The sequence below is a fragment of the Physeter macrocephalus genome, chromosome 9, assembly GCF_002837175.3.
Source record: "Physeter macrocephalus isolate SW-GA chromosome 9, ASM283717v5, whole genome shotgun sequence".
Taxonomy (NCBI): domain Eukaryota; kingdom Metazoa; phylum Chordata; class Mammalia; order Artiodactyla; family Physeteridae; genus Physeter; species Physeter macrocephalus.
The window spans coordinates 18,187,124-18,212,742 of record NC_041222.1 but is presented as its reverse complement, the minus strand read 5'-3'; the positions used below and the strand labels follow the sequence as shown (position 1 = coordinate 18,212,742).

The window sequence follows — 25,619 nt, the reverse complement described above, 5'->3', positions numbered from 1 at the left end:
GAGGGTCCCACATGCCGCGGAGCGGCTGGGCCCGTGAGCCATGGCTGCTGGGCCTGCGCGTCCGGAGCCTGTGCCCCGCAACGGGAGAGGCCGCAGCGGAGGGAGGCCCGCATCCCACAAAAAAAAAAAAAAAAAAGTAATTTAAAAAAATGGACACAGATGTTCAAGTGTTTCTACATAAGTATCCCTAACATTAGAGAAAAGTGAACTTACACCCCAGCAATCTGTGAACATAACCCAGAATGGCCCAATCCCAGACAGAAATTTCAGAAGTGTCATGTGAATTTTGCTCTAAAACTTCTAAATTATTAGATAAAAATAGAGTAAAAGATATTCTACATATATGCATAGTATAGAAAAAAATTATTAGAATAAAAATATAAATCAAGATAACAGAAGTAAAACAAAACAGGACAATTATGAATATAACTGTAAATGGGATAATTTCCTTAGCAAGAGAAAACTCTCCAACATGGGCAAGAAAACCAATTCCAACTAAAACCATTGGATATGCATTAAGGAAAGTGTTTTTTAACCAGTTGGGGAGAGGGGGGAGATAAATTGGGAGATTGAGATTGACATATACACACTGCTATATATAAAATAGGTAACTAATAAGAACCTGCTGTATAGCACAGGGAACTCTACTCAATACCCTGTAATGGCCTATATGGGAAAAGTATCTAAAAAAAAAAAAAAAAAGAGTGGATATATGTATATGTATAACTGATTCACTTTGCTGTACACCTGAAACTAACACAACATTGTAAATCAACTATATTCCAATAAAATTTTAAAAAACTGAATAGCCTATACGTCTATTAAAAAATTGAATGTATAAAAAAGTCCTTCCTATAGGGACTTCTCCAGAGCCAAGTGACTTCATTTGTGTATTTTTACAAATATTTAAGGAAGAACACAATCTTATATTTTAAGAATTCAGAGACTAGAAAATAGAGGAAATACTTCCAAGTCATTATGAGTCCAGCATAATTCTGACACAAAATCTTATAAAAACATTATAAGAAAGTAAAATTACAGGGCTATTTCTCTTATGAGCATATATGCAAAAACACCAAACAAAAGATTAGCAAATTTATATAAAAAGACTAGTGCATCATGATCAAACTGGGTTTGTTTCAGGAATGCAAGGTCGGTATAATTTTCAAATAACAATATACACAGTTCACTATCAGGATAATAACCATATCATTATCTCAATATAATGCAGAAGAAACATTTGCTAAAATTCAAAACGTGCTCATGAGTTTTAAAACAAAAAACAAAAACAAGCTAGTTTTTAGTGAAGTCCCAGCAAGTCTTGAAGAAATTGACAAAATCAATCTAAAGTTTCGTTGGAAATGGAGATAGCTGGGACTAGCAAAAATAATCCTGAAGAAAAACTTTAAAGGATTTATTCTACTAGATATCAATACTTCTTTATAGAGCTATAAGACAATATATTATTAGTATTAAGGGTAGAAAGATAGATGAAGGGAATAGAGTAAAGAATTTAGAAACAGTACCACACATATACAATCTCTTGATTTATGACATAAAGGTGCCATAGTCAAGGAAACATACGGTCTGCTCCATAAATGGTGCTGGATCAACTGGACATTCATAAGGATAACGAAACTTGACTTCTACCTTGTACCATAATGATCAGTTCTAGACAGATCATAGGCTTAATATGAAAGCTGAAGCAATAAAACTTTTAGACAATAATGTAGACTATTTTCATGTGGTAGGTAAATTTTTAAAACTGGACACATAAACGAAAAAATTGATAAATTGGACAATAGTACAATTTGTAACTTCTGCTCATGAAAAGACAAGTTTCAGAATGGGAAACATACTTACAATCAATCTTTGTAGATATAAAAGATATATACAATATATATGATATGTAAATCTTGTAATGTACCTATGATAAAGGACTCATATCTAGAATATATAAAGAATTTTTACCAAATAATAAGAAAAAGAAAGGACCCTATTAAAAAAACAAACTACGCAAAAGACAATCAGGAACTTCTCAAAAGAAGATTTCAAATGGTGAAAAAGCATATGAAAAACTCACCATCATAAATCATAAGGGAAATGGAAACTAAAAGTCCAATTTTGTACCACTAATCAACCAGCATGGTGAAGTTAACTGACATTACCAACTATTAGTGAGGATGTGAAATAACCTGAACCCTCATATACTGTTGGTAAGAGTGTAAAGTGGTACAACAGCTGTGGAAAACTCTTTGATGGATTTCCCAACCCTGAGCATACAAACTTTATGACCAGCAATGCCACCCCTAGATGTGTACTCAGCATAAGGAGAAAAACTCAGGTGGACTTATCCTACCAGATACAGATGTGTCAGTATGTGGTGTACACATGAGCACTAAAGACAAAACCAAGAATGTTTCTGGCAAGAATCCTATAATATCCCAAATGCCCATCAATCATAAGATCAGTTAATGATCTGTGGTGTATTTATACAATAGGAGGAAAATGAAAGCACAAGTATTTCACATAACTACATAGATCAACTTCACGGAATGTAAGGAAAAAAATGCCAAAAAAGGAAAAACAACATAAAATGATTCTCTTTATAGAAAGCTCAAAAATAGGCAACACCTAGTAATTATTACCTTTGGTAGGAGAGGCATGGGAGAGGGTTCTAGGGTACTGGCAATGTTACACATCATGATCTGGATGGTGGATACATGGGTATGTTCACTTTCTAAAATTACATCACTTGTGCACTTTTGTTTGTATTTGTTTTTCTTTGATAAAAACATAGGTATGTCAAAATGTTTACAGTATTTATCACTGAGTTGTAACATCACAAGTAATATTTAGTTGTCTTTATACTTTCCTATACTTTCAAATATGTAATACTTAAGCTTCGGGGAATGATTTGCATTTTCTGATCACTTTGATCAATCTTCTCTTCATTCACACTGTCCTTTCCCTAGTCCATGCCTTAAAACTGTCTTGCCTCAGCTATTTCAGTGATCTCTGGACCAGTCTTCTTGCCTCTAGTTTCATAAAAAGGAGGCAAGATTATCTGCCAAATATCAGTCAGTTTTGTGGACGCCAAGAGAATCCCTGAACTTTGGAGCAGTTGTTCTTGGTAGCTTTTTAGACCACTGGTTCTCATTTTTCTAAAACCAGAATACATATGAGTAATGATATTCCTGTGAGCCCCACACTCCCATGGAAGTGAGAACGTTACACTGAGTGAAAGAAGCCAGACATAAAAGGTCACATATTGTATGATTTCATTTATATGAAATATCCAGAATATGTTAAATTTGAGAGACAGAATGCAGATTATTGGTTGCCAGGGCCTGGGGGTTGGGAGGGGCAGGGCATGGTACAGAGAGAAACTGCTTAATGGGCATAGAGTTGTTATGGGGTGAATTGTGACCCCCTCAAATTCATATATTGAAGTCCGAGCCTCCCGTAGGGCAGAATGTAACTGTATTTGGAGAGAGGGTCTATAAAGAGGTAATTAAGTTAAAATGAGGTTATCAAGGTGGACCCTAATCCGATATGCCTGGTGTCATTATGGGAAAAGGAAATTTGGACACAGATACGGACAGAGGGAAAGAGCATTGAGAAGACACAGGAAGAACATGGCCGTCTACAGCTAAGGAGAGAGGCCTGAAGCAGACTCTTCCCTCACAGCCCTCAGTGGAAACCAATCCTGCTGACACCTTCATCTCAGACTTCTAACTTCCAGAACCTTGAGAAAGTAACTTTTTGTTGTTTAAGACACCCGGACTCCTGATACTTTGTGATGGCAGCCCAAGGAAACAAACACGAGGGTTTTATTTTGGGGTGATTGAAATGTTTTGGAACTAGATAGAGGTCGTGGTTGCGCAACCTTGTGAATGTACTAAATGCCACTGAATCGTTCGCTTTAAAATGGCTCATTTTATGTTACGTGAATTTTACTTCAATAAATTAAAAAAAAAAAACAAAAATCCGATCCCCAGATCCCCTACAATACACCAATCAGCCAGGCAATTTTTCTTCTCAAATGAAAGCACGAGACAGGAGAGTTATTATTCTCCAGAGAAGGTAAAACAGAGAAGCTCTTAAAAAAAAAAAAAAAAATCAGGAATTTTGTGAGCCAGTTGTTAAACTGAGCCATTATTAAAAATTAAATTATATAAAATTATAAGGAAATAAATTATATTAAGAACAAAGATAGTAAGTACTCAAAATTCCTCACTTCCTGATTACTATTTCTCTCTGCTTTTGAGGTTATTTGTATCTCATGTATCAATGGTGAAAATACCACATAATGATGAGCTACTGAGCATCTTTTTTCAACTTCACCTTCAGCGGGATCCTGTTGATACCTTAACATTTCCTGTGGTGGAAGGTTTTATACCTTGGAAAAGAGCTTTCCTTTTCTTCCCTCCTTCCCTCCCTCTCGTCCCCTCTCCCCCTTCCTTCCTCCCTACCTCTCTCCGTTCTACCTCCAGAGAGCTGACTGTTCAACCTCTACTAGCACCCAACTGCTAACAAATGCTAATGATCACAGAGGTGAGTCTCAGTCCTGGACACACAAGAACCCCCAGGAGGATCTGCCTTTGGAAATATTCTGTCATGTTTCCTCACTCTGTTGCAGCTTCCCCCTGGTTCACAGGGGCACTGTCACCCCTGGAAGCCACCTGACGTCAGCCAGGAAGAGCCAGGAACCGAGAGACAGTCCCGCTCCTTCAAGACTTCAGTTGAACTCCCGGGAGAAGCTGCAGCCACAGCTGTGAGGCTGACAGCGGAGGAGACTCCCCGCAGCTAGAAGAAACCCTCACTCTTGCCCGGGGCCTCTGCAGCTCCTGCCTGCCACGCTGGCAGCATACGCTCTTGGCTACCACTCGCAGGCCTGGCTCTCAGCTTCCTGTGTGTCAGAACAGAAGCAACAAGCACTGAGCCACTGTAAACGTTTGCTGGAGATGGACCGACCTGCAGCCCCGTTCACTGCCAGGGCCTCACAGACGCTCTGGAGTCCGTGGGTTCATTGGGGACATGGGAAGAGCAGCCCGCGAGAGGGCCTCCCAAGCTGAGCCTGGCTCTGCCAGCCAAGCAAGGAATATCTGTGCTCCTTACCTGGGAAGGTGAACATAGAGGTCCAAGGGTGGGCTGAGTCAAAGCCACATCATTATTCCCTGCCGGGAGCCACCAAATCTGCCTCTATTCCTGGGATAACATATCCACTTCTTTCTGAGTAGGAGTCGCACTCCAAAGCCACTGCAGCCTCTCTACCACAGATATCATCACTGCCAACCCCTGATGCTAGCCAGTGCCACGCGCTCACTACATCATCTTTAATCTTCTCATCCCTCCTCAAAGGTAAATGTCATGATCTTGTTTTATAGATGAAAAGAATGAGGCTGAGGAAGTTCCTTGGAGAAATTCTGAATGAGAGTTCACAATATAGCCTGGATTCAAGTCCAAGTTCCTTGGGCTCCAAAGACAGAGCTCTTCTTGCTATGCTGCACGGTCTTCATGTTCACGCCTTCCCATCCGGACTATTGCAGGGTCTTCTCACTTGAATGTCTGATGCTTACTCACCACCCCCATCTCACCTCCTCTGCTTCAAAACATTCTACACACCACCATCGGGTTCATCTCTCCATAGCTATAGATCTGGATACAGATGCAGACTGAGATGGATGGAGATATAGTCACAGGTATAAGAGCAGGTATAGACATACATAGATATAGTTTAATGGGAGATTCAAGAGGTCAGGAAACATGCCTGATTCATGTTGCGTCTTTAGATCCTATCAAAATACCTGGTTCAGAGCAAAAGCTCAGAAAATATTGGTAGAATTAAACTGAATGGGCTTTCATTTCCCCAAATCAAAGTTTTGGTGACTCCTACCATATAACAGAATTAGGCCCCCAGCCCTCTCATCAACACTGGGCACTCTCCATCATCCAACTGCACCTGACCTTTCCAGTCTTAACTATACCCAGCCTACATTCTAAGCATACTTGAGCTCTCCATGTTCCCTAAATGCCCCCGTGAACTTTCCCACTTCCACACCACTGTTCATGCTATTCCCGCTATTGGAAATGCTCTCGGTAGCCCCTTCCGTGCCTTGTGAAATATCATGGCCCATTTTAAATACCGCTTCTTCCTTGAAGTGTCTCTTTTGTCCCCTTTATGAAATGCTGTTTCCCTTCTCTGAACCCCTTAGAGCTTTATACCTTTCTTTGGCCTGACCTTTCTCTGAAGTGATAATTCATCTGCCTGGAAGGCCCTTCATCTCTTTTCTTTCTCGTGTTTGTGGTTCAGTCTAACATCACCTCCTCTGTGAGGCCTTCCCAGCTCTCCCAGCAGGCTGAATTGGTCATCCCGCCCCAATGCTTCTGGAGCAACTGAACTTCTTCATTAAAAAATTGGCTATTGGTGTTATTAACCACCGTCCCCACAACTGGCAAGTCCCTTGAAGGTACAGATGATATCTCTTTGAGCTTTCTTTTGGCTCCTACACAGCACCAGCCACCTAGCAGGTACCTGGTGAGTGTTGAATGAATAATTGGGAGATGAGAAAGACGCTGTCCTCGCTCTCTGTGTTTCTCACAAGAAGTCTCTACCATTCTACCTGTTTTGACTTCTATAATCAGTGTGCCATTTGTAGGACCGCAGATGTAGTCATGGGAGACCAGAGAAGAAAAACTAACCAGCACTCCAAAATGTAGGAAAACACAGCAATAAATTGTCTGATCTAAGAACCCAGATCTCACCAATTAGGACGAGAAAATTGTTTCCACCAAATGAGTCAATGATAAGATTGACTGAAGGAATAGTTTCAATTTAGCTGAAGGAATAGTTTCAGTGTTGCTCTTAAAAAAAAATCAACAAATTAGAATGCCATACTGGCTTATAATAAATATCACAATACAAACAATGAGGATATTTGGAACCCATCTTCTGGATCAGAAGTGTGTTCATTATGAGGAACAACGTAGCTGATTTAGGACATATGGCCAAAGAAGTGTTTATCTTTACCAGGAATTCACCCCTGGGCAGCAACTGGTAAGAAACAGTCAGATGAATAGAGAACATCAGTCAGAAGAGAAACACAAAGGCCTTCCTTGCAGACAACATTTCTGCACCTTCCCTCCCACCACTGGGGGCAGCATGTTTTCTTGACCCATTTTAGAGATAAGCAATTAAAAATCCAGACAGTTAAGTCACCAATTCAAGGTCACTAAACAGACAAACGGCAAATTTGCAGTTACTGCCTCTTGTTCTCTACAGAAGAACCCCAAGTTTTAGGCAAACTGGCCTTACCACCAGTCTCCAAATATGTCTTTCTTCCTCCTGCTTCTGTGCCTTCTTTGCCCTAGACCATCTCCCCTACTAGGATTCCCTACTTAATATAACTTGATAAGCACTTGGCAAACATAAGCGAAATCCTCCCCAAAATCTTTGAGGCTGGTGTCCCCATCCCCATTTTACAGATGAGGCTAATCATGAAGACCTCAGTCATAACTGTTGAGCCAAGATTGAAAGCTTTGGAGCATCCCTCTTCCAAAGCTGTCTTCACCACCTTCTTTGTGAAACCCATTCCCACGCCACAACTCAAGAACCTCCTGGGCTTCCCTGGTGGCGCAGTGGTTGAGAATCAGCCTGCCGATGCAGGGGACACGGGTTCGTGCCCCGGTCCGGGAAGATCCCACATGCCGCGGAGCGGCTGGGCCCGTGAGCCATGGCCGCTGAGCCTGCGCGTCCGGAGCCTGTGCTCCGCAACGGGAGAGGCCACAACAGCGAGAGGCCCGCCTAGCACACAAAAAAAAAAAAAAAAAAAAAAAAAAAGAACCTCCTGAAAACATCTCCATCACACCATCGTGATAGGTGTAGGGCCATTGTAGTGGGGTTTGTTCAGGGGAAGAGAGATTGTACTCAACTCCGAATATAAGGAAAAGTGAGAAATTTATAACCCAGGAGCAGGGTGGAGGTCAGTGGATGGAAAATTACTGAGAGGAAACATTAGAAGTAGGGGGTGATTTTAGCTAAACTGACTGTTCAGATTCTGTTAAGGATTCTCGCTGAAGGCAGGCCAAGGTGATCAGACTCACCTGGAGGATAATGGGAGATGAGGAACACAATCAGATATTCCTGTGCTCCGCAACGGGAGAGGCCACAACAGTGAGAGGTCCGCTTACCGCAAAAAAAAAAAAAATAATAATAATAATAATAGGCTTATTGTTCTTTGTCCCCCATGTCTAGGAGATAGCAGCTTCTTGAGCACAGGGCTACCGTATCTTTCTATCCTTTACCCACTAATTCAATGCTATTTCTCCCTGAGAACCTTATTTCAAGTATTCAAGGAAGTCAGAGAAACCTAGGGTCATCTTCAGCATTTAAATCCCTGGTCATAATTTGATTACTTAAAACTACATGAAAGCAAAAGAAGACACTAAAAGTACTTTATGTAATGCACTAATTATTGCCCCCCCCCACAAAATCTAGCTTTCATACAAAGTTACAGTTGATATTAAACTCATGGAGGAAATTTAAAGACCCCAAACTAAGTAAATTTGTGCCCCACATTAGGGTGGAGGCCCAAGTCAAAAAGTTTTTCTACTCCTATAATTTAACTTAGCTCAGGCCCTGATGCAGAGTCATGCTTAATAAACATGCACTTGATGGGTGGATGGGTTGATAAATGGAGATATTCACACATGAAGAATAGATAAATGAGCACATGAACAAGTGAAACAATGCTTTTTAGTAATGACTTTTGAGGAATATTAGTAATAAATTGTCCAACCAAACAAAACAATCCAAACAATGTCATCCCTGGTAAATTGTCTACAAACAAAGCGTAACTCTCATGATCTCTATAATTCTGTTTTGACCGTATGGCTGCTGTGTCTGACATATCTACGATCCTTTTGTTTGTAACAGCACCTTAACTGGATGACTTAAATGAGAGGAGATTGCTTGAAAATTTTTCTACAATTATATAAATGCACATTTCAATTTTCCTGAATTGTGCAAAAGTAATTTGGAAGATTAATTTCTGAGAATACCTAGTGGAATCTGCATACACCAAGCATAATTATTATTGATATTCGCATAGTTCTCCCTGCCCGCATGCATGCACTATTACCAACTGCTATACAACGCGTGAAATTATTGAAGAAGTTGCTGTCAGTACAATATGGATTCATCAATAAATGTTCAGCCTCGTGCTTCCTTCGGCAGCACACATACTAAAATTGGAACGATACAGAGGAGATTAGCATGGCCCCTGCTCAAGGATGACATGCAAATTCGTGAAACGTTCCATATTTAGAAAAGAAATAATAATAAATAAATAAATGTTCAGCCTCACAAAAGAAAAACAACCTTCCATGTTCAGTTCCAGAAGTGTGGTGTTCCATTTTATTTATTTATCTGGGGCAAAATCCGCAAAGATAAATCCATACCAAAAGAATGTGGCCGTCTTTTGCAATAAAGATTAATGGTATTGTAAAGAATCCCTGAGATTCAAGAGAGATGGAAAGCACCATCGCAAAAGCTAGAAAAGTGAGAGGGATTGGAGAATGTTGGTGGGGAAAAGAAAGTAAATACATCTATGCTACAGACGGGTGGGGTATTAGAATATACTCAGAGGGCTCCACCACACATGGTTAGGAAGAAAATCGGCAGAAATTTGGACAGTGGGGATCACAAATGCTTGATGAATGTGTGAGAAGTTAACTAAGTGCTTAGAGGAGGTTTTATGAAGTAATGTGAAGCCATGTTTCTTTCCTTGGATCTACTTGGATGACAAAACCAATTGGAAAGAAATATTGAAAGATTACACAGGAGAAAAATAGTAGTAGCAAATACTTGCGTAACACCAGTTATGGTTTGGGCACTCTTTAAGGGCTTTATACATATCAACTTATGTAATTCTGACAATAATCATTCATTCATTTAGCACACCAACACCTGTTGAAGCCTTTCTTGTATTTGGTATATTATAAGGGATGGTGAGAGACTACACAGCTATACAAATCAAGTCCTTACCCTTAAGGAGCTCACAGTCTATGGCATGAAACAGACACATCAAATATATTTTTAAATTTTTATTGGAGTATAGTTGATTTACAATGTTGTGTTAGTTTCAGGTGTACAGCAGAGTGAATCAGTTATATACATATATCCACTTTTTTTTTTTTTTTTTTTGCGCTGTACGCGGGCCTCTCACCGTTGTGGCCTCTCCCGTTGCGGAGCACAGGCTCCGGACGCGCAGGCTCAGCGGCCATGGTTCCCTGTGCTATACAACAGGTTCTTATTAGTTATCTATTTTATATATAGTAGTGTGTATATGTCAGATCCCAATCTCCCAGTTTATCCCTCCCCCCCTTATCCCCTGGTAACCCATAAGTTTATTACAGTGTTAAACAGGTATGTATTTGGTATATTGTAGACATAGGGGAAATGACACCCCTGCTGGGGTCTGGAGGGGAGTTCTTAGAGGAGACAAGAATAAGGTTTGGATGGATAAATAGGTGGTTTCTAGATCAATAAAAAAGAAAGAATATGGGTATGTTGGGAGTGAAAAACACAGTACTGGAAAGTGGCAGGGCTTGCTTGTATCTCCATAAATATCTCATTGTAGCTGACAGTGAGAGAAAAGGAAAAGACACAGGTGACCAAGACTTTGAGTGCCATATGGGCAATATGGAACCACTGACAGATTTTAAACAATGAAATGACATTGTCCAAAGACTCTACAGAGAATAGTTTTGCAGGGTTAATTCTAAAACAAGATAAATTAAAATTAATAAAATGTGACCAGGGATTGAAATAACATATTAGGAGTGAGGACTAAGAGGGTGGAATAGATTCACCAGTTTTGAATATATGTAACTAATAAATATACTAACAAATAATAGAACACAGACTTTTTATAAGTGGAATCAGGTGGTCAAGAAAACCATACATCACAAAAATATTGTCTGCATGTTTTAGGCAATGCTTTGGTATTGAATATACTTTTAATCTTGATTTCTATGAATCTATTATAAAATTAGTAGTTTCCAAACTTCTTTAGGTTTTTTTTAAAATTTTAATTGCAGTATAGTTGATTTACAATATTTTATTAGTTTCAGGTGTACAGCAGAGTGATTTGGTTATACATATGTGTATATATCTATATTCTTTTTTAAGATTATTTTCCATTGTAGTTTATTTGATATCGAATATAGTTCCCTGTGTTATACAGTAAATCCTTGTTGTTTATCTATTTTATGTATGGTAGTATGCTTCTGTTAATACCATACTCCCAATTCCCAAACTTTTTTTTAATCATTCATCTATATCAGTAAAAAAATTTGAATGCACCTCCAATAACTATATACTCACTAATTTATTTGTATATTACATATGTGTGCAACTGTCACTGGCATCTCAAGGGAAGATTCATCACTAATGATAATGACATAAATTCATTTTTCAAAAGATATCTTTGATCAACATTTGATTTCTATGGGCTTTACAACCCATCCAGAAAAGAGCCCACCATCTTTTTCCTCCACCCTCCTATGCTTCTCCTCTGAGTAGAAGTCATAGCCAAACACACAGTCCTCCAAACTAGACACCAAAGACTCTTCACTGACACCTCATTCTCCTTTCTTCCCTAGAAAATCTAGTCAGTATCCTTTTCAGTTATTTCCACCTTCTAAATACCTGGGGTATCAGTCAGCTTTTTCTTCCTAAATGGCAGCCCTAATTTCAGGGACCATTTCTTCCTTGGGCTGTGAACCAAGACAGCTCTGATTAAGATGTTAGCCACACCCTTAGTGCAATGTGACCTTCTACAAGTTATTTAACCTCAGTTTCCCCATCTGTAAAATGGGATAATACATTTTTCACAGAGTTGTTATGGAAACTGAATGCGTAATGCATGTAATGTTTTTGTACAGTGCAATCACATAGCAAGCAGTTAATTTATGTAAGCTATTATTATGCTTTAGTCTCCCTACTGCTAGCCTCAGATCTCACCTTCCAACTCACCTCAGGTTGTGTAAAAGTGATTTTCTAACACACAAATTTGACCAGGTCACTGTCATGTTTAAAACAGATTTTCCATGCCTCTCCATCAACTACAAGACCAATGGAAACATTTTGTTAGATAAGGCTCTTCAATGAGATAGCCCGTATCTATATCTCCAATCCTATTTCTGCCACTCCTTAACATGTCTCTTATGCTATAGATGTACTGAAATATTTGCACCACTTCACATGGACCATTCTCTCCATCCTCTGAGCCTTTGTTCTTATGCACAAAATACCTTTGCCCTCTGTTGTCACCATGCTTCCAACTATCATGTTGTAGCTCAGCCTTCAGCATTCAATTCCAGTGATGATTCTGATATGAATCCTTTCCTGGTCCTCATGCTGAAGGATGGAGTCGATTACTCTCATCATCTGTGCTCCTAAGACCCTCTCTGTATTCCCTAGTCACAACACCCTGCACACTGTTCTGTAGTTACCTCCTCTGCCCCAGCTCACAGTGCCCTGTACCATGATTACCCTAGGAGGTGTTTCCCCAACTAGACGGTGTGCTCCCTGAAGGAAGGGCCTTAGCATCCAGAACAGCAATGTCACACCTAGTAAGGGTTCAAGGCAGGCTTGGAATGCTTCCTGGGTGACTATATTTTCACTGTGTGGATGGGAGGGGGAGACATTTTCCCAGAAAACCTGCCAACATCCCAATTCCCCACATTTATGGAAAGTCTTTGCTTTACATTTTGAAGCCTTCTGTAATTAGCTGTCCACTGGCAGTGGGGGAAATCCTAAGTTTTCACCTAAGCACGACTAAGTGGTTAGAAGACAAGCTGTCTAGTGGAAAGAGCATGGACATGGGACCCTGACCCCTGCATTGGACTCCCTGCTTTGCCCATTTTCAGTTGTTTGACTTTGAGCAAGTTACATAACTTTTCTGAGTTTTAGTTTGCCCTTCTGTAAAATAGAAATAACAACAAACCACACAGGATTGTCTTGAAGATTCAGTGAGATGATTTGTGTTAAATATTTAGTACATAGTATGAATTTAATAAATGATCAACATGGCAGTTCTCGTTTTTATCACCCTCAAAGTTCAATGAACATACACCACACACCCAGTAGGATAGCTACTATAAAAAACAAGGGCTTCCCTGGTGGCGCGGTGGTTGCGCGTCCGCCTGCCGATGCAGGGGGGCCGGGTTCGCGCCCCGGTCTGGGAGGATCCCACATGCCGCGGAGCGGCTGGGCCCGTGAGCCATGGCCGCTGAGCCTGCGCGTCCGGAGCCTGTGCTCCGCAACGGGAGAGGCCGCAGCAGTGTGAGGCCCGCATACCACAAAAAAAAAAAAAAAAAAAAAAAAAAAAACAAGACAGGAAGTAATGGTACAGCCGCTGTGGAAAACCTCATAGCAACTCCTCAAAAAATTAAACATATGATTACCATATGCTCCAGCAATTCCACTTCTAGGTATACACCCAAAAGAACTGAAAGTAGTTGACCTGAACAGATATTTGTACACAGATGGTCTTTGCAACATTATTCACAATAGCCGAAAGGTGAAAACAACCCAATGTCTATCAATGGGTGACTGGATAAACAATACGTGCATACCTGTTCAATGGAGTAGTATTCGACAAATACTGTATGATTCCACTTATATGAGATAACTCAAGTAATCAAATTCATAGGACAGAAGGTAGAATTGTGATTTTCTGGGGCTGGAGGAATGGGGAATGGGGAGTTAGTGCTTAATGGGTACAGAGTTTCCGTTTGGGAAGATGGAAAAGTTCTGGAGACAGATGGAGGTGATGACTGCACAACAATGTGAAGGTACTTACTGACACTGAACTGTCCACTTAAAAATGACTAAAATGGTAAATTTTATGTATATTTCACTACAATAAAAATTCCATCAGCAAGACTTACTCAGATCTGCAAGAATAATTAAGCAGCTCTAGCAAAGCTGTTAAAGTGAAGCCAAGAAGACTCCATGTTCCTTCAACTCTAATCTGATTCCTTTATCCCAGAACAATCCTGAGATCTTATTTTCCATGACCAAGTGAGCGTGTGTGCGCACGCGCGCGCGCACACACACACAGAGTCTCTGGGGCCCATGGAGACACAGCCTGGAAACGGGGCTTGCCAGGATTAGGGAGCCAGGGCCAGCCCATGTATCACTCACCCAGAAGACAGCCCTCCCTGGACAGAAAGAACCTCATAGTCCCCTCACAAAGAGGATAATAAATTCCGATTAGCCAAGGAAACTCGGAGTCTAAATACCAGCAAAGCTCAGCCCCTGCAAGTGCGGACAAATCATCTGAAAGGTCATCCCAGAGACACTGAACAAAGGGCCTCGAGCAGCTGGGTCTCTTAATTTGAGGAAACACTGACGCTTTTAAAGACACCAGAGGCAAAGCTGGAGAGATGGGTAGGTGGAGTGGCCTTCTGAGCACAGAGAGGATTTAATAGGAAGGGAAACACAAGCCCCACAGGAGGCTCCAGGGCCCTGCAGCCACCACTGCTCTAGGCCAGGCTGAGGGCCCCTGGAAGGAGCCACCACCACCTGCACTAGGCTGGGATGGCCCTTTTTGGCACTGCATTAAAACAGAGTGGCTCTGATCTCAGCAATTAAAGCTTTAAAACCACAAGCCTCAGGGAGGGGGAAGGCTCAAAGGAACAGCCTGCCATATACCTCTATTCATTCTGTTCCAGGCTGTGGGCTGCTGACACAGCCCAGTCTGTCTCCAGAAAATTCCAGAGGCCTCTCAGGAATCTAAGGCCAGGCCTAAGCCAGTGGCCTTTTGCCTGGGCCCAGAGGTTATAAGATAGAAAGTTCTGTGGGAGGGCCAGGTGGTCGGCAGGAAGTAGCCTACTGGCCTGCAGCCATTCCCAGCGTCCAATAACCCTCTGGAAAAAAATCGAAGGAAGGAGAATGAAAGGGGCATCTTAACTTGAGCGAAAAACTGAACAAATGGCCTCCTCCCGCACAGAGGGCACCGTAAGCATAGAACTGAGTCGAATCGCTCAGTCCCTCATTCTGGAGCAAGGGACCAGAACTGGTATGTACTGAACCAAGGACTGTCTAACCAAAGAAAGGAACTCACATCATGGACCAACTGCTTAACAGAGATTTTCTCATTGACTTTAATCCTTACAACAATTTTGTGCAGGAGGTACTGTTGTCCTCATTTTAGACAAAAGAAAATGGCAGAGGCCAAATCTGAACCTACACCTGGATGGTTCTAAGATCTTCTCCACAATATTATGCTGCCCCTAAATTGGACCTTTCACAAATATTAGCTTCCTATGCCTTGCAAATTGATTCTAAGAGGCTTAGTAGCTTGTCAAGTATCACACCGTTCATGAGTTACAGAACTGGGACTGGAATTCATTTCTGACTGATTCCAAAAGTTGATGTGCTTTCCTCCATGCCTCATATATCTTTAGTTAAAATAATCCTGTGGCTTCTTGCCAATCAGGAAACATTTTGCTCCTTCACTCTTGAAGCCTAAGCCCTTTAAAGAGTAGCTCAGTAATTGTGCTGCCCCTGTGCCCCAGAAGTCACAATTTACTGCAGAATGAGGTGATATGAAACAAAACAGACACATCTCCCAGGCCAAAGAGAGGCTGTCTGGATTGTACAGACCTGGACTTTTATTGAGAAGATCTGAAGCTCATTTCGGTATAAAAAGTGGTGGAGGAAGGTGGCAGTGTGTATTTGAACTGATATGTGTTTACTTCCCACTCAGGCAAATTATTCTAATTTTTTGGTTTTGGTGAGGTAGTGGGCTTGAGCTATGGAGGTGACCAATCATTTCTTGAAGGGAAATTAGTTGTCGTTACCCAAAGCAGTAAGAGTGGGTCTCCCTTCCACGATTCATGTGGCCCAGAAAATGCAGGTCTCTCTCTGCTCTTCAGATTTCAATACTGTAAAGGTTTCATAGGAAATACGTGCATATATAATCAGATACTTCTCTTATTCTCTAGGGGGAAATGTTGCCAAGAGCAGGAACATACAAATTGAGAGGAATGGAAATCATCTAGGATGTTGCTTAATACCTTATAGTTTCAGTCAAAATGACAAAGACCACTTTAAAAATTACTCATGCCTAATGGGCAGGAAATAGTTAACCCACAGAGGCTTGAAAGAGACCCCTCAAGTTGTTAAAAAACAATCCCAGGGCCAGGCAGCTCCCATGAGCACCAGCTTTGTAGTAGAGACATTCACAGTAAAGAAAGCATTAAGGATGGGATGTCTCGAACAATGGGAGAAATTCTTCCATTACAAGACTTGTGGTTCCAACATTATGCACACTAGATATTCTGAAAAAATTCCTTCCACAAATGTTTATAAATGCTAGATAAAATGAACAAACATTCATTTAGATGCATGAGTTGAGATCATAAGAAAGAGAAATCCTCAGAGGTCAGAAATGAAGAAGAAACTCAAAAGCAAGGATGTAGACATGTGTGCTGATACTGCAAGCTACCTTGAAGTGACCAGGGTCAGGCACCGTCACTCTCAGTAATCTCAGGGCTTTAGTTTTAATGCCCATGCTGTAATAAGAGATGAGATCTTGTGCTTATGCAAGGTGGGGAGAGTCAGAACTTAGTCACTTGCAGAACAACAGGATCTATGAAGAGTAACACATACAATAAAAGGATAAACCAGAAATAATCTGCCTATCCCCAAAGAGATGACAAGAAACCTTGTCTCCCTCAAACAGTTGGCAGTTAGGAAAAGTTTGTAACCACCAACTTGCACCACATGTATATCTAAAGCCCTAATTGATTTCACTCATATGATCCTGAAACCACCGAGCTGGAATATTACACAAAATAGGTTCTAGACTTCCAATACCCCTGAAGCATCTATAAGAAGAAAATATCACCACTCTTATGGGCAAATATCTGCAATCAAAAATGAACATGATTCCACAGATAAAGACCTTCTCAAGATAACTCTCAATCCAAAGTAGAAACATATCCAAAAATTGATCTATCGTGAGTGTCGTCACAAACAAAAATGGTAGAATTAAGCCCTAAAGAACTCAGATAATCCATTTCATAGATACAATAAAACAAGTATATTAAATAGTTTAAAGGTATACCAAATAGCTCCCCCCAAAATGAGACACCCAGAAAAAATAGCTACTTTTAAAAGAATAAACTAGAACTTCTAGAAATGAAAAATATCGTCATTGAAATGAAAAATCCAGTAGACAGTCTGTAACTGAAGAGAGATCTTGTGAACCAACGGATAGGTCTGAGGGCATAAACTGAAGCCACTTGATACAGTAGAAAGAGTATGGACTAGTATGGTCAGATGGGCTGGGCTGAATTTTGCAAAAGGGGTGCCACATAAAATTACAAAATAGAAACTGGTACTTATGAAGTGTTTATTATGCACAAGGCACTATGATAAACACATTATACATTATTTCATGGAATACAATTACCCTATGAGATAGGCATTATTGTCTCCATTTTACAGATGATAAAACTGAGACTTAGGAAGACAATATCTTGCTCCCACATTATGCCAAAAATTCAAAGAGCTAGGATTCAAACCCAGGTCTGTCTCACTCCAAAGTCCATTGTCCTAACCACTAAGGTTTACTGCCTGCACCATTAGCTTCCAATTCAATTTAAATCAGCTGTGTAGGCTTCTGTTGCCTGAGCATAGGAAAAATATTTTATTATGAACTTTCCTCCTCTTGAAGACCTAGTAGAGCCTTTCAAGAATATAGTTCACAGCTCTCTCCTCACTGATAACAGCAGAATTTGATTTACAACTCACACTGTAGGCCAGAAAATTGTGGGAGACTTGAGGGTTAGGCAGGTATCCGGTGTCAGCACAGGCAAAGGGCATGTCCAGAAGTCTGCCAAGTCTGCAAGTCTCAGGCAGATGAAAGTGATCAAAGCCTGTTGTGGAAGAGTCTGAGAAGTCTGTAAAATGCTGGAGGATTGGGATGACTTTGAAAGTCAAGGCTAGCAAAAGGCTCCAAAATGTGGTAGTTCAGATGATTACATAGATCAGTATTATCGAGGTACAATTGTGATCTGGATCAGGAATGAAAGTTATTTTTTCTGTTGTTTTAGTCTCTCATATTTCCAACTAAGGGCTGGCAGCTGAGCCCCCAGAAGAAGCTTGAAAAGCAGAAATCACCCTTGCCTCCGACTATGCCAAAGACAGAGGCCATATAAAATCAGACTCTTTGCCTGGTGTGCCCCAGCCCAGGGTTGTATCTCCAGAAGGTGATGACCCCCTATTAACACTTTGCGCAGGTGACCGTATTACTGAAGTTTTATGCAAATACTAAAGCTCACTAGAAGCACTTCTAGGGATAGGTTTTTTTGGTTTTTTGTTTGTTTGTTTGTTTTAGGGATAGGTATTTCATATTCCATTGCTAGTTTCTTAGTAAACAATTACTAAACATTTCTAAGAAATAAAAGCAAATTGCTGGAGACCTTGCAGAAAATGGTTCCATTAGTAACATTAACATAATGCATATGAACAAAAGTCAAAGCTAAGAAAGTGTACATTGTCATAATTTGTTTTCTCGACTTTTAGATAGGCTCTTGGATAGTTAACAAGGCTTGAAATGAGATAGACGGGGCCTGGGACCTTCTACCAGAGTGTTTGCACCTGGACAGACTTCTCCTCCAGCAACAGAATACAAAGAAACTATGAGGGACCAAAAATAACTACATGCATGAGCAGTCAGGGCAATTACGAACAATAAGATACAAAAGGGCCACAAACAATCTGCCATTTTGGAGGTTCCTGGTGCACCACCAAGGGAGCGTCAGACCCCCCAAGCCTTCCCTCCAGCCCAACCCATCAACCTACGGATCCACCCCTCCCCTCCCCTTTAAGGAACCAGCCCCGTCCTCCCTCGGGGAGCAAGCAAAGGCACCTGTTTCTTGTTCTCGCTCCCTCATGCTGCAGCACCTGTCCCAGTAAAGCCTTGCCTAAATTTCTCTCCTGACCTCATCAATTTCTATTGATTAAAGAGTCCAAGGACCTGGGCTGGTAACATACTTTGCCTAGTTAAGAGGTAGGATATCTGGTGTAGTTATACCTCCGGGAAGCGGGGTGGGGGGCGATCCCGGGGCATGTGAAGCAAGTGCTGTTTGTGCAGTTTAGTGTACCCCACGCCTCGGGCCCAGCTGTATGGGGAATTCAGGTTGAAGCACTAGAAAAGCCCTCTGGAAGGTAGAAGGGCCACTCGCAGAGGTTGAGCAGGCGGCAAGAGCCCCTGACCTAGATTATTAATCAACACAGGGATGATCCTAGATTAGAAATTTCTCCTCAAAGGCCCATCTGAAATTCCTTAAAGGGAGTAGCCTCTTTCCTCAGTGTGATATAAGACATGTGTCTAATAAACCCAAACATCTTCAGTTTCTCATAAGACAAAAGTAGGTAAACTGAAAGCTGCTTGGCAATTAATGTTCCAGTATTTTATCTTACTTGAAATGACCTGAATAGTCAATAAATTCCTATCATTTCATTTAATTTAGCAAAACTAAAAGTTTCAAGTAACCAAAATCTGGAGAGACTACTTTGATAGACATTCCCCAAACATAATTATTCCTATAGTGTTCACCTGAAAGCTCTTATCTCAGTTACATTTACTGAAAAGTTTCATCATGTCATTTTCCTTGTTGATAAATAACAGAAACAATATGCACTTACTGACTTGCAGTAACCCTAGGTACAATAAGAGTATGATATCTAATACTGATGACTCTAAAGGCATGTCTGTATTAATCCAACTCACAAGTTCAAGCTAGCTTTAAGAGCAGATATTAATTTAATAAATTCATGTGGCCAATTTCTTCTATATTTCTGAGAATTTATACAAGTGCTTAATTTCCTTCAAGCCCGTTAAATAGAGCTCATTTGCAAATTAATTTTTTACATAAAGACAGACAGAGCCAGAGATCTCATAGTTTTCCTGCTGTAGTTTAAAAAGGCCTCCTCTTTTTTCCCTCAGCTGCAGGGAATACAGTGATCAGATAAGTTCCTGAGAGCCCAGGCAGAACAGTTACATTTTAAAGGCACAGGGAGAGAAATGGCAAGCTCCTCTTTTTTTTCTCTCTTCTTTAAAGTCCTAGCAAGTAACCCAAGGCCAGAGTCTCAGGCAGTGTGGGCTGTGTTTGCATTTCAAGGCTTCAGTGCTCGACCCGTGCCCACGATTGCAGCAGATTCTCGCAGGAGAAGTTGGATAGACAAAACCACATAAAACATAGATCCTTTTAAATTCACTGACCGAGACTCAACATGTACCAACTACAGAAACTTAAACTAAAGTCACAAACGAGAAACAAAGGGATGGTCTTACCATGAGGCGGTCTCCGGAGGGACTTGGTTCAGCCCAGCTCCTCTCTCAACTGGTCCTTCTACCAGCCGGAGTTGGGAACACAAAACAGAAAAGTACTGGGGGGTCATGAAAAGGTGACCCAACGGGGAGTCTCCAGGATGAAAGGGGACAAGAGCAAAAGCAGGGTACTACACATGATTCCTGCACACGGCACCACCGAGGGGGTGGGCAGACTACCTCGGGCACCCCTCCGTCTCATCCACCAATCAGCCCCTACCCTCACCCTATTTAAGGAACCAGCCCCACCCTCCTCGGAGAGCAAGCAAGGACACCTGTTTCTTGTTCTTACTTCCCTCATGCTGTAGCGTGAGTCCCAATAAAGACTTGCCTGAATTTCTCATCTGGCCTCTTAGCAGTTTCTACTGATTAAAGCGTCCAAAGAGGCAGGTCGGTAACAGAAATATTTATGAATGTCATGATAATAGGAATACAGTTTTAAAAGTCCTTCTCTCAATGAGTTCCCCAGTTCTCTAGAGTCAATACCATTAGCTCTAATTTACAGATGGGAAAACTGAGGCAAGAGTAGTTAATGGGGATTACCCAAGGTCAAATAACTCATTAAGTGACAAGCTAGACTCTGATTTCAAGGTTCTCTGATTCTAAATCCTATACCCTTGCAAAATCTCTTGGTGCCAAACTGGTAGCTGACTTGAAGAAAGCACTTGCAAAAATGGGTTAAATGAATCTTACAGCGTGAAATTTATCAAGGATAAATTTAAGGAACTTCCTGAACTTATTCCCAAATTATCCATCAAAGAAGCATAGGAGAGTGTGCCAGCAGCTCACTGCAAGAAAGATTCAGGAGGTATCTAGTAGGAAGAATAGCATAAATCGCATAAATTAATATCTGTGACATGGCCACAAAAACTGACCCATTAGGGAATTATGCTACAGCAGATGCCTCCTAGGATACCTTACTCCATTTGGGGTTTCTTGCTGTTAACAGGAAGATGGATGAAGTGGAGGATGTTCCCCAAAGAGCAAACGAGATGGTAAACTGTCAATATGATGGCAGCATGTCAAAGAATGAAACAACTCAACATGTTTAATTTAGAGAATCCATGATAAGAATTCAAGATATTCTCACCCCCAGGCAAATGTGGAAACTCCAGGACTTTTAGAAAGAAGAGAATTACCTCTGGGATACAATACTAGACTCTGCAATGATACCTGTCTGGATTTAAATTCTAATTCTACTACTTACCAGCTATATGACCTTGAGTAAGTTACCTAACCTCTCTGTGTCTCAGTGTTCTCATCAATAGAATTGGACGAATAATAGTACCTTCCACGTAGGATTATTTTGAAGATAAATTTAACACAAGTTATTACCATAGCAGAGCATAAATCTCACTATATATTAAATATTTGCTGCTTCTTCTCCAATATGAGACTCATGAACTTCCTAAGAAGAGCGTCAGTCTCTCCAGCCAGGAGGGCAGCTTGGAGATCGCTTCCCACTTCCTGAGCTTTTGGGGAGCCCACGTTTACCTCAGGTGAGTCTTCCATTTGTATGGAGTGCTCTCAATGCCTGCAACATTTGGACCACAATCCAAACCAGCCCAGAGAGAAGAAATGCCTTTAAAACACAGCCCCCTAGATTTGCCATCTCCTACTTACTAGCTGTGTAGTCTAGTCTCTCAGAGCCTGAATTGTGTTATCTGCAAAAATGCCTTTTTGGAGTAAAGATGATGGAGAAAATGTATGTGGCTATTTCCAGCATCATGCCTGGTACAAGACAAAATGCTCAGAACCTGTTATTTCTTTCCATAACTCCAGAAGAAAAGCTGTGACAGTGTGATAGTTCTGGAATAAGCTCCTTGAGTCAAACAGGTCCTGAGCACCACGATGCTATGAACACAGAGATGAATAAAGCATGACACCCCCCAATTCGGCAAGTGCTCACGGTCTGGAAGAAGAGACAGTAAAGAAACAAACAAGACCTTAATAGCATGGCAGGTGCTAGTGACCTCAGCCAGGATGGGATCACAGATGGGGGTGAAAGGCAGCACTCACACTCCATGACTTGAGGAGTAAGTGGGAGGTGGAGTTGGAGAGAGAGGAAGTAGACAGCAGTCTTAAGACACTTAAAAGAAGAAAGAGAGGGAAGGAAACAGAGAGGGAGATCCAGAGTCATCTGGAGGAGTGTGTGTGTGTGTGTGTGTGTGTGTGTGTGTGTGTGGCCAAGGCCATATTTATAAATTCAAAGAAACAAACAAACAGTGAAGACGTAGTAATTTAATATCAATATGAAAAGGGCAACCATCAAGTAAGCCCAGTTGAAACTCCTGGGGTGTGTCGTCAGAGGTGACTGATTGGAGTACAGATAAGCTGGCCCTGTCTCTTGCATCTGGGTGGAAAGTCACAGCGGATACAGGGACAAAGGGACAGTTCCAGAAGTTCCTATTCTAGAGATGTGGCCAGAGTGTGTGTGTGTGTGTGTGTGTGTGTGTGTGTGGCCAAGGCCATATTTATAAATTCAAAGAAACAAACAAACAGTGAAGACGTAGTAATTTAATATCAATATGAAAAGGGCAACCATCAAGTAAGCCCAGTTGAAACTCCTGGGGTGTGTCGTCAGAGGTGACTGATTGGAGTACAGATAAGCTGGCCCTGTCTCTTGCATCTGGGTGGAAAGTCACAGCGGATACAGGGACAAAGGGACAGTTCCAGAAGTTCCTATTCTAGAGATGTGGCCAGACCCTCAGCACCCCCAGAGGGATGAATCATTTACTGAGCCCTCGGAGCCCTGTGGTCACCCATGAAGACAGCAGGAATTTCCCAAACTCTTCCCCTTCGGGGTAGAGGGTCTGGGTGGCAAACTGACAAATCGCCACATTTGTTCCTCACTTTGTTTTTTGTTTTTCCTTGGGAATCAGCACATATTGCATTGAGGTTTGCACAAAGCAAAACAGATCCAGTGTCAAATGGAAATCCAGCAGGCTCTTCCCAAGATGTGCTGTTCCCTTTGTACACGCTGCCGACTTGGGAGCGGGGGCCTGGGACATAAAGCCTGCGCCTCTTGGGAAGCACATCCAGACAATGGTCTGTGTATGAAAAGGGGAACAGATTAACCAGGACTAGGGTGTCTCCCAATTGCTTTTCTTAAAGAAAGACTCTATTGCCAGGAAGCAAAGCACACACAAAAACAGTATTAAAGCATACTGGCTTTAATATACGTAGAAATAACAGAACACGGGCAGGCTACAACTTTCCAAATCCCCTCGAAAATCCTTTGCGAGAGCATAGATGGTTTGTCAAATCTATACTCTTTGTCTAATACATTTGTTCTTTTGTTTGATCAAGGTGGGGGAGGGAGCCGTCTAACTCATTATATTGGGGGAACTGCATTCATTCCTTTGTGTTTCTTTTTCTTCTTCTAATCTTTATTAAAATCAAAAGAAGAACCACTCTAATCCTTCAAATGATAATTTATTTCTCAACCTACAAAGTCAGAGTCTTCACTATTATTTTAAAAACAAATCAATGCAACGATTTTAATTAAAAATGAAACAGGATGAACCGAAAAAAATAAATAGGCATTTGTTAGATCAACACACAAACTTGCTTACAATTAATGGGCAACTGAGCTCCTGGTGGTAAAGAATGTTTCACTGTAGTTGGTAAATTCTCTGGACTCTCACTGAAGTCTTTAGAGGAAAAAACACATCCAGAAGTCTCCTAATGAAATGCTCTAATCCTGGGAAATTTTATGCTTCAAAATGTGCTCACCTCCCCAACTCTGCCAGCCGGCCGCCTCCTTGGCTGGAAGACTCAGTGGGTTCTATTTTAGCAGGGGTTATTCATCTCAGATAGCAGAGGAGGTTTGGTTTTCTCACAAGGAGAAAAAAGGGCTCTGTGTTACACAGGAGACAAGCTTTGGCCTGCCTGCTGGTGGGTGGGGCTGGTAAAGTCGACTACGATCTTCAGGAAGGCTCAGGTTTCTTGGGCAGGAGAGAAAACCACATGGAATAGGAGGTGGACATCCCTGCAAAGACCACTGGGAAAAAACTAGTGATTTCCTGAAGGGAGACCTAATGGAAATGGAACAGGAATATTTAAATGTCTTCAGTGTGTATTTATTTATTGAGAAGTTACTGAGTTCCAGCAATGGGGCTTAGGGATTGCATTTCAAGAAGTGATCTTTCAATGAGTTCATCATGGCTCAGCGGTCACCCAGCACCCCTGAGTCAGGCCCTGAGCTCAGCAAGGCAACACTAAGAGGAGTCACACAGAGTCCAAGTTCACGGTTCAGTGGAGGAGCAAAAAATGTGGTGAAAGTCGTGGCTGTCGTATATGCTAAGTTTTGTGGGACGTTACACGGAGCAAGAGAAAGCCTCCTTTGGGGTTACCTCCGCCTCTAGACTGGGACAGGGAAGCTAGAGAGAAGTGAATTTCACATGTGCTTTGAAGAATAAGTAAGACTTGAGCAAGCAGATAGGGATGAAGAGCTTCCAAGGCAGGGAACGGTCTGAGCAAACTCTGGGCATAAAAGCGTGAGCAGCTCAGTGTGACTCAAGTATTGGGAGAAGGTGCAGAGGTGGAGGGACCAGGGGAGATGCTGATAATGGGAGAGGACATGACTTTTTCCTTTCTGTTGACCTGATACACTCTTATTCATCCTTCCAATGTCAGCCTAAGCTTTATCTCTGGGAGGCAATCCCTGAGCTCCCCACCTGGGTCCTGGGAACTCCCCTGCCCCATACCCCATAATGTGCGTCCCTTGTTGGTCTCCCCCACTAATCTGTGTACCCCTACCCTGCTCGTTCTTTCTTCCCTTAGTGCCCAGCATAGTGCTTGGAGAGTGGACTGAGAGCAGGGCGCCAGGGTAAGATGATCAGATTGCCAGGGCCAGGGTGGAATGAGAAGTAAGACTCCTCAGGACATCCAGCGCTGACCTATCACAGTCATGCTTAGGATTCTCAACTTAGGTTTGGCTGTAAAAACAGGCCATTTTGAGGGGAAACACAAAGAGTTAATAAGCCTTGGACCCATGGCTATGTGCACAAGCCATCAGGCAAAGAATTAGCAAATTAAAAATAAATAAATAGGGCTTCCCTGGTGGTGCTGTGGTTGAGAATCCACCTGCCGATGCAGGGGACACGGGATCGTGCCCCGGTCCGGGAGGATCCCACATGCCGCGGAGCGGCTGGGCCCGTGAGCCATGGCCGCTGAGCCTGCGCGTCCGGATCCTGTGCT

At 41.7% G+C, this 25,619-nt stretch overlaps 1 long non-coding RNA gene and 1 other non-coding gene across 3 annotated transcripts in view; one reads left to right on the top strand and one right to left on the bottom strand.

The window, feature by feature from the left end:
* LOC114486853 (uncharacterized) overlaps nucleotides 1-20,585 on the bottom strand; it is a 170,833-nt gene extending 150,248 nt beyond the window's left edge. For both annotated transcript variants that reach the window (XR_008618184.1, XR_003681166.2), the window contains exon 1: nucleotides 20,382-20,585. This is a non-coding gene — a long non-coding RNA (uncharacterized lncRNA). The remainder of the gene's footprint in view (nucleotides 1-20,381) is intronic.
* Nucleotides 9,223-9,329, top strand: LOC112065555 (U6 spliceosomal RNA). The gene has a single exon (XR_002892097.1). It is a non-coding gene; the product is annotated as a U6 spliceosomal RNA (small nuclear RNA).
* Nucleotides 20,586-25,619: the final 5,034 nt, after the last annotated feature.